The 10,304-nt window shown below is 35.4% G+C and overlaps 1 long non-coding RNA gene across 2 annotated transcripts; it reads left to right on the top strand.

Annotated features, from left to right (window-relative positions):
• Positions 1-5,435: 5,435 nt before the first annotated feature.
• On the top strand, positions 5,436-8,511 carry LOC114711761 (uncharacterized). Of its 2 annotated transcripts, none has more exons than XR_003737169.1 (3): positions 5,436-5,547; positions 5,997-6,223; positions 8,298-8,511. It is a non-coding gene; the product is annotated as an uncharacterized LOC114711761 (long non-coding RNA). The 2 variants fall into 2 exon arrangements; XR_003737168.1 differs by having other exon boundaries at positions 5,539-5,598.
• Positions 8,512-10,304: the final 1,793 nt, after the last annotated feature.

Raw genomic sequence — 10,304 nt, 5'->3', positions numbered from 1 at the left:
GTTAGAAAAGCATTGTTCATTTGGTGAACTACAATTTTCAGGCTGTTTGTTCCAAATTTGAGAAATCATAATTTTTAACTCATACATCCAAATTTCATGTTCAAATTTACTCATTTGCTGTTTTTACTCTACCAAAATATTGACCCTTATGATTGAGTTTCATCCTCCATATCCATGCAACCTGTGCATCATTCACATCACTAAATCATCACCCCACAACAATCCAGCCCGCTGCCTTAGGCTGTTGCCCCTCCTGGAAGCAATTGTAACTTCTACAGCACCATTGACTGTTAAGGCATTAATGAGATCCTGCAATTCCCACCTCCCCCTTCAATCAGCCCCTTCTACTGATTTTTTCTTACAACACACAATAATCCACCTCCAATACAGCTCTAGAAACACCAAGTTTATTGCTACTAAAAAAATGTCTTTTACATTAGTTAAAGTTGGCCTGTGATACTAAAGTAATGTTTGGCATAGAAATGGCCTGTAGAAAAAGCATACACAACTGTTACCTTATCTCCAACCCCCCAAAGAAAACTTCCCTCACTATTCTTGAAGATTATACCAATGGCAGCACTCACAAAGTCATCGGCACCATCACAATTAACCTTCAAATAACCATCTTTAGGTGTGCTCTCCACCACCTCCTACCCATTAGCAATCCACAACTCAGCAACAGTCCTTTCCTTTCTTTCCGTATTAGCCAAATCAACCAAGCCACATATGCTAGCTGATAGTCATCAAATAATTAGTTCTGTAGCTATTTTGTTAAACCAATAGTCAAATCTACTTGTATTATTTCCGTCAAAACGCAACACTAGTTTACAACCAAACCATGCACATCTTGTCCAAGGGCAGAAGAATAAAGCAGCATGTTAATTGATTTGATGCTTAAGCATGCAGGCTGGTTCCTTGTCAAGAAGGCTTTGATAAGGTGATTCGAGTGTTGACTGATATCGTGGAGAAGCACTACCCTGATGCATTAGTGATGGAGCAAAGCCCTAAAAGGATGTGGGCTCTGATTGCATGCAACTGCATCTACCAATTTACAGGAGATGTTATTTCTGGATCTCTTGCCCTAGCAATATTAATATCATTCATGGTCTGCCCTGATCTGGTGCCATATGTCTTCATCATATGGGCTACATTTGTACTCGTATGTGTGCGGTTTCATATTTGAACAACAATGGCGGTGCAGCGTATGATCCTGAGACATATGCACAAACTCTAGTTACGTCATTATTCATAGGAGTATGTGGTTTTGGCTTTTCTTTACGACGTCATCCCAAAATAAAATGTTCCAGGGACCAAATTGTGAAGGCCTGTATGTCCGATGGCGTCATGTGACTTTGTAATAATGTCTTCCATGTTCTCTATTTGCCTTCTCTTACCAGATATTTGTTTGAATAAATGTTTCTTGGGAACATGATTGGGTTATTATTATTATTATTATTATTATTACTATTTGTTTTCATTGCATCTTGCCTCATTAATTTTTTTCTTTTTACGTTTTCTTTTAATTTCCTCCTTAGTTGTTTTTAGGGTGGCCGTGGCACGTATGAGAATGCTTCCTCTGGAAAAAAAAGCATTTTAACCCATTGAATAATATTGAAATGCACACCAAATATAATTGTAGAGAGGATTTTGACGTGGATGTTTCCTTATTCGTGTGAAAGCAGCTAACGTACTGCCATGAATGGGCTTTAGTTTAATATGGACTTGAACTATTAGGCAAATTATGGGTAATGGGCCAGAGGCTTTGATTGGGCTTATGAGAAGTCTTGGGTACAACGATCTCAGATTTCACAAGTCTATACTCATTCCCTGTTGCATGGTTATCAAGAAACTGGCTCTAAATTCCCACAATGTTGAGTCATATCAAAGCATATAAAAATAATGACTACTTATCGTTCAAATACTTCATCATTCATTGAGTTACTACAAACAAGTTTTATGAATAGCTGAGAATGGTTGATTAGAAGGTTGAAGCAACTGAAACAGTTTTCAAATATTAAATACTTCTTTCTCAAAGAGGGAAATAAAGATGAATTCTGAGATTAACTTACTATATTTCATCTTTTTAGTGGCCGTCCCAAATTCCATCTCTATGTATGAAATGTAACATAAATTTCTTCAATCACATAAATTTTATTAGCAAGTACTAGTAACATTGAAATTACAAGAAGGTTCCTCATATGTAAGTAGGCGACATAATCATCATTGATCCTATAAAGGCATTTAATGCCAAATAATCAGCATTCAACACGAAGTATTAACCTGTATTTTCTACAGAAACTTGCTAAAATAACTTTTTCATAAACATATTTAAGACCATCCATTACTTTTGCAAACTTGATTCTAGTTCAGGAGAAAACATGCTGGTTGGAGGGAAAAAAACCCTAAAAAATGAATATTTTATAAATGAATTATGTGTTGTCTCAAATGCATTGATTGCTGATCACCTTTTCCTTTATATAGATGCTTCTTTGAACCAAGCGAATGCTCTAATTATGAATAATAATTTCAAAGAGAATTATTATTTTTTGGGTCAATGTGTAAGTTTCGGTAAGTCTTGGATTCCTTATACATACCTTATATAAAAGTTATTGATTTTATAGTCTTAACCATTAACGTTAGAGTCTTGATGATTATTTTGCTCTTTTTTTTTTCCTGTGATCGGCTGGTTTTTTTACTGTAATCTTTTTATATTGTTTTAATGAAGCTGATCCTTTTATCAAAAATAGAAAGGTCTTGATTACAGCTCTTTAAGAATTTAAATGAAAATATGAATTAAATCTTTTGTAAAAATGTTGAAAAATTCTTAAGTTTTAATTTTCATCCTAATATTGATGGAGTGGGGATAAAGAGAAGATGAGTTGGAAAGACGGAAGTTGAAGAAGACGATGGGGGGGGAGATAAAATTTTTATATGGAACGCGTGGCGCGTAACCTAATATTTGATGGAGTGGAATGAGGCTTAGGCCTGGAGATAAGAATTGGGCTGAAGTAAGACTATTTACATGTGTAATGGGTAACCTTATGTTTAGACATCGGTTAGCTCAAATAGACAACACTAAATTAGCCCAAATGACAAAGAACTTAAAAGTCCACTTATATCCTAATAAAAATAAAATCAAGGGCAAATAAAATTTTGCTCTTACACTCCACGAATTTCCATCTTTGCCCCTCCTTAATCCAAGCGGCACCACGTCATCACCTACCCAATTAAATAAACAAAGGTAATATCGTATGTTTAAATAAATAGAAAATATTCAAGAATTACAAATATTAACAAGTAATACTCCCTTGCTCTCTATTTATAAGCAACAACTACCATCCCATTCTTGTCCCTAAATATAAACAACATTTGCAAGTTGTCTTAAATTTTTGTAGCAAATTTTCTATTTTGCTCCCATTAATTACTTATTTTAATACTCAATATATTTATTATCTCATTTTTCAAATCATCATCTCTCTCCTTCCCATTCTCCCTCTTGCATAATTCTATTTATTATAATAATTTTTTTTATTCTCTTTCTTATGCTCTCTCTCTTCTATAAATAAGGGTATTCTGGAGAAAGAACTTTCAATTTTCATTTATTTATTGTCTTTAACTTGCTTTTCAATTTGTGTGATAGAGTCCAAGGTTGCTTATAAAAAGGGATGGAAAGAATATATCATTTAGCTCATTTAATTCCCAAAATACCCTAGTGAACAGTCATGCATTAAAACGCCTAATTATGCCCAAATAAATCGATTTAAACCCACAAGAGCCTGATTAGCTAACAAAATGCATATAAATAAGTTTTTTCTTATTACCAAATGTTGTCGTTGGCTTCTGTAGGCTACCTTTCCTTTTCTCTATATATTGGCGGATCCTGTTAGCTTTTTTCTGCATCTCCAGATTACTTCTCTTTTGTTCTTGTTCTTCTCTTCTTTTGCTTGCAGCTTTCATGGAGTTTCCTTTTACAGACGCAAGAGGCTATGATTGGTTTCATTACGAACTCATCAAAGATTGTTAGGATAGGGAAAGTCAAGTGAACATGCAGCACAAGGAATATATCCTAATTCATGGTCCTTGGTCGGTTGAGATTTTTCATTTGGTGTGGGTTTTCGTAAATATATTTTGGTTTTCCTTGTGTTACCAAGCTTAAGTTGCTTTTCATTCCAGATGTGGCATGAGGAAAACTAGTCATATCTGGTGGCAAAATGGAAGATATATGTGACTAGGAATTTTGCTCTTTTTACGAATCTTCATCCCTCTTCATGCAATCCAACCTGTTGATATGCTTCTGATGATGATGATGACAGCGACAAACATCCTCCTTTACCTCGTCCGTCACGGAGCGGATTCTCACAACAATAATCTGGGTTCTCAGCAGACAATATTCAGATTGGTAATTCAACCAGCAATGTGGTTTAATTTTCTGTTCATGTACTTAGCTTGGACCACAAAAAATATTATATATATGTGTGCGCGCAAGAGCGGAGTGTCATATTTGAGGAGTAGGTGGGATGCAATTAATAAAGGCATGCAACTTTGTAAGTTATGTTTGCTTTTCTCTATCAGATAATTAGTTTGCAAATAATTTTCTTTCATGTAAGAGAGAGAGTGATTCCATGTTACATGACCTTCTTCCTTTGACTTGGCATCTATCCATTGATATTGTTTCATTGGCTATTTATGAATTGTAATGTCGTCTGGTCGTATAAGTCAAATTTATAAATCTAGTAAGCACCGGCGTTACACACGCACAGATGGCTTCATTTCTTTATGGTTCTTTGGCGAATCCATATTCTTGTTCTTGAACCACCTTTCTTAGTCTTTGATACACGTACGCCACCTTCCTTTTTAACTATTCAATCAGTCTGTTGAAATATAGTAATAGAAATACAAATTTATAATATATATTTTTGCAAATTAGGAACTTTTGGATTGAATTTCTGCTAATACTCGTGCATGTTCTTCTCTATTTTTTTACTACGTTTTGTTTTTGCACCTAAAGCTTATAGTTTCAATATAAAAAGTTGAGATATTTTCAAACTAAAATCTGGAGAAAATATCACGCATAGAAAAATTTAACAATTATAAAATATCATCAGAATAGATTTGTAAATTTACAATTTATAATAATCAATATATATAGCATTACATTCATGATTATATTGCTGCAAAAAAAATTAGGTAATTAAATATTCAATTTAAAATTAAGTACAACATTTCTTTATATTGCAAGCCAAGGTGTAGTTAATCTGTATCCATCCAAGGAGTAGTCCACCTACGTGATCTGCATTGGCATTATTGTTAACGTCAACGTGAACGCTGCCCATAGGAAATAAACTAATTCATTAATAACTGGCCACATTATCGTTGACCAAAGAAATAATCATCCATTATAATTCTTGCTTCATCATCCCCAGCTCTCATTCCAAATGCCTTTCTCTTTAGTTCGAATTTCTCTTCAGAGCAACCAAAGCAGATAGCTCAAAATCTCAAGATGTCTTCTTCTGCATCATTCACTTATTCTCTCTTCAGCCCCCTCAGGTCAACCAGCATCACTTTTATCTCTGCTTCTGCTACTCATGTTGTTTATATGTACCTTTCTTTCTTTCTATCTATCTTAATTTGCTTCAAATTAAAAATCTCTAGTTTTGTGAACAGAACTGCTTCAATATGTGTGGGTATAAGTTCATATGTATGACTAATCTCTGTTCCTGCTGTTACTAATCTCCTTCCTCTTTACGGCCTTTGCCTTTTTCCCAATTCTCTTTACATGTCCAAGTAAATTATTGACACCAGATAAAATGGATGAAGTTTGACTCTAAAAATTCTTCAATTTATTTCACTGTTTGGTTTCTTTAACCACGCTCCCAAGTCCAGATTTTTGTTTGAAATAAAAATGTGGAATTTACTGCAGTTAATTATTTGAGTTATATTTTACTTTGACATCCAGTTAAACTGTCCAACACTGACAAAAGATTAATTGCCAACAGGTCCCCAAGGAAGTCACTAATTAACAGGAACCATCAGTTTCTTACTAGATACAACGCATGTCGTCCCCAGCTTTGTAATAAGAATGAGTTATCATCAAACCCCTCTTATAAATTTGCTTCTCTTTATGCACTTCAATTAATTTATTACACACAGCCGCCACAACCGCCGCTATACCTGTAACAGCAATGCCTTCTCCTCAGTGTCCAAGGATTTCTCAGCTCACAAGGTCAGTGAATTTCTTTTCTCAATCTTTTAATCCTTCGTTTCTCTACTTTGCTTTGTTTCTCTATTTGCTTGGTGAGTTTGTGCAACAGAAATACATGCACTAGTTTGTAATGAGGTATTATCACAGAGCCTGGGTTCTCTTCTACGGTGATCTTGCGGCGGAGCTCTGGTGGAGAGGATCCAAGCTATGGTTTCTGTTTGGTCTGTTCTTAACGGATTTTAGAACTTCATAACTTTAGCTCACTCATCCAAATTTGGTGATATTGGACTTATTTTAAACCTTATTGAGTTGCAAATTTGTTTGGTCAGAATCACTCATCTGAACCTTAATGATTGAATGTTATCCTTCATTTCCATGTAAGAATGCATACTAGACCTTGCATCATTTACATCATCAAATCATCTCAAGTAATTAGCCCAAATTTATACATCTCCTCTTGGCTGGAAATGGGGAAAATGGGGAAATTGTTGTAGGTTATGTTTAATTTTCCTTCCATCCAACACATGATTTCAAATCTATTGCAACTCCTAGACCTTGTTTAGTTTTCAAATAAACCAACCCTTGAATTTCTGGAAAATTCTACAGCAGCTCCTACCTTATCTTACTTTTAAACACACACGCACACATGAGCATTGAAGACAATTTGAAAACCACTTCAGCCAATATAAAAATCCTGACAAAATAAAAAATTTGATTTTTGGATTTCTATTCTTTTGGAAATTCTAAAGTTTTCAATGAAATTTGATCATTCATGATTAATTCTAAAATGTCATTTTAAGGTGGCTCAAATCTCTATCTAAAGCTTTTCTCAATAGATAAAACAACTTAATGCAGTTCATTATTCGGATCAATATAGTAGAAAAGCCAAGGGAAGACGCATTGTTCATTTGGTAAAAATGTAATTTCCAGACTTTCTGTGCAAAATTTGAAAAATCGCAACTTTTTGTTTTAAAATCTAAATTTTATGTTCTTGGACTTAGTTGGACCTTAAAATATGCTTTGAGTGCATGCCAAATGTTGAAAACGTTGTAGGTTTTCTTTTCCTTCCTTATAACACATGAGCTTGTGAGTCTTTAGAAGCTCCTAAACCTTGTTTGATCATCAAATACACCAACCTTGTTTTTTGAGAAATTGGACAGTAACTCCTTCCTTGTCTTCATTTCATGACCTTGACCAATATTATAGGGAATCCGTTGGAAAAGAACTATTCATTTGGTAAACTGCAGTTTTCAAATTGTTTGTTCTGAATTTGAGAAATTATAACTTTTAACTCACATCCAAATTTCATGATCCAAGACTTGTTATAAACCTTAGGATGAGCTTTAGCTTCATAGCAAATTTCATGATCAAATTCACTCATTTGCTTTTTACTCTACCAAAAAATTGACCTTTAATGATTGAATTTTATCCTCCGTTTCCATGTAACCCTTGCATCTTTCACATCATCAAATCATCTCACCCTATAATAATCCAGTCTACTGCCTCAGGTTGTTAGCCCTTCTAGGAACAAGAGTAACTTCTAGAGCACCATTCACTGTTAAGGCATTAAATGAGATCCTACAATTCCCACCTCCCCCTCCAATTAGCCCCTTCTACCGATTTTTTCTTCCAACTCAGAATAATCCACTTCCAATACAGCTTTAGAAATACCAAGTTTATCACTAATAGAAAAAATATCTTTTATACTAGTTAACACGGGCTTCACGCCTAGTGGAGAACATCTAGTAGAAAAAGCACAGACAACTGTCACCTTATCTCCAAATCCCCAAAGAAACCTTTCCTCACTATTCCTGCAGATTATACTAATTGCAACTCTCACAGAGTCATAGGCACCATCACAATTAACCTTCAAATAACCACCTTCAGGTGTCCTCTTCGCCACCTCCCACCCTTTAGCATTCCACAACTCAGCAACAGTCCTTTGCTTTCTTTCCATATCAGTCAAATCTACTTGTATTATTTCCGTCAAAACGCAGCACTAGTTTAAAACCAAACCATGCACATCTTGTCCAAAGGCACAAGAATAAACCAGCATGTTCCAACTTGCTAATTGATTTGATGCTTACGCATGCAGGCTGGTTCCTCGTCAAAAAGGCTTTGATATTGTGATTCGAAAGTTGACTGATATAGTGGAGAAGCACTACCCTGATGCATTATTGATGGAGCAAAGTCCTATAAGGATGCGAGCTCTGATTGGATGCAAATGCATCTACGAATTTACAGGAGATGTTATTTCAGGATCTCTTGCCCTAACAATATTAATATCATTCATGGTGCGCCCTGATCTGGTGCCACATGTCTTCATCATATGGGCTACATTTGTACTCGTATGTGTGTGGTTTCATATTTGAACGACAATGGCAGTGTAGTGTATGACCCTGAGACATATGCACAACTCTAGCTACGTTGGCTTTTCTTTATGATATCATCCCAAAATAAAATGTTCCAGGGACCAAATTGTGAAAGCTTGTATGTCTGCATTTGACTTTGTAATAATGTCTTCCATGTTCTCTATTTGCCTTCTCTTATCAGATCTTTGTTTGAATAAATGTCTCTTGGAAACATGATTATTATTATTATTTTCGGTTTCATTTCACCTTGCCTCATTAATATTTTTTTTCTCTTTACGTTTTCTTTTCCTCCTCAGTTGCTTTTTTAGGTGGCCGTGGCACGTATGAGAATGCTTCCTCTGGAAAAAAAAAAGCATTTTAACCCATTGAATAATATTGAAATGCACACCAAATAAAGTTGTGAAGAGGATTTTAATGCGGATGTTTCCTTATTCGTGTGAAAGCAACTTACGCACTGCCATGAATGCACCCTAGTTTAATATGGAGTTGAGCTATTAGCCAAATTATGGGTAATGGGCCAGAGGCTTCGATTGGGCTTATAAGAAACCTTGGCTATAAGGCAGCCTATAGGGTTCAGAGATGGCAGACAATTTTGCTGCCCCGTGTTTCCTTCTTTGCATGTCCTCTCTGATTATTCGTTTCGTTTTCTTTCCCCGTCTCTCCTCTGCTATTACCGTCTGATCTTTACTGTCACTGTACCGCCAGTTGTCATTTGGATCTTTGTTACAGATATACATACCTATGAATACGCACTCACACACACACACACACACCCACACATATATTTCTGTGTATGAATTTTTAAGTAATAATTTCCAGTTTAGCTTAAAAAATCTGATTGAGTCTTGCATAATTTCCTTGTTTTACTTTGTTGACTGTAACATAAGGCCCCCCCTTTTTTTCACCAAACATATAAGGCCTGTTGAGTAAAGGCTAAATCTGTTATTAAACGTTAATCAAGGGCCAAAAAAAATAATAATAGACACATCAATATAAAATTGTATTACTACCATATTTTAGGTTGAGGCAAAAGTGTCATTTTTGAAATTACAGTTACGAAATGATTTCTTTTTTCTTTTTTTTTTTGAGAAATTATGCTTAACATTTTAGGAGAAGTCTTTTGAGACTACGGAATATTTGAGGCTTAACTGAAGCATAAATGAACAAAGAAGGTCTTAATCTATTAGCAAGGACTTCTGATATTACTTTACAGGAAAACTGATATGCAAGTCCTTATATTTTTGCATCAGATCCTTATATTTTTGTTTTCTTTTTATCCAATTCTTATTGTTTCCACAGTTCTAATCTCACTCCTTGCGTTATAACACCGTTACTTCAAGGAATGAGGTGCTGCCACGTCTTCCCTGAGCTCCACCGTCTCCTCCCTCCGCTTCTCCCTCCCTCCCTTCCCCACTCAGTTGAAAACCATTATCTCTCTCACTGTTCATGTATTTTCTCTCCCTCTCTCTACCATCATCATCTTTATCACCTCTTGTATAATTCCCTTCTCCTTCTTCGATCGTCCATTCTTGCAGAACCAATGCCATAAAGTAGATAGAAGAGACGAAATGGTTGACTTGCAATGAATGAACTTCATTATGGAAGGAATTCCCGGGTTTGGACTTGCTTCTTGGATGGGACGACCAAGATGGCTTGGTCTTCTAAATTTTGCATGTTCTGCAGTTGGTGAAGCATATGAAACAGCAGGGATGATTCAGAGAGAGAGAGAG

This window comes from Neltuma alba, unplaced genomic scaffold, assembly GCF_004799145.2.
Source record: "Neltuma alba isolate B1F8T4 unplaced genomic scaffold, ASM479914v2 tig00011318_pilon, whole genome shotgun sequence".
Lineage (NCBI taxonomy): Eukaryota > Viridiplantae > Streptophyta > Magnoliopsida > Fabales > Fabaceae > Neltuma > Neltuma alba.
This window is presented reverse-complemented; position numbering and strand designations above follow the sequence as displayed.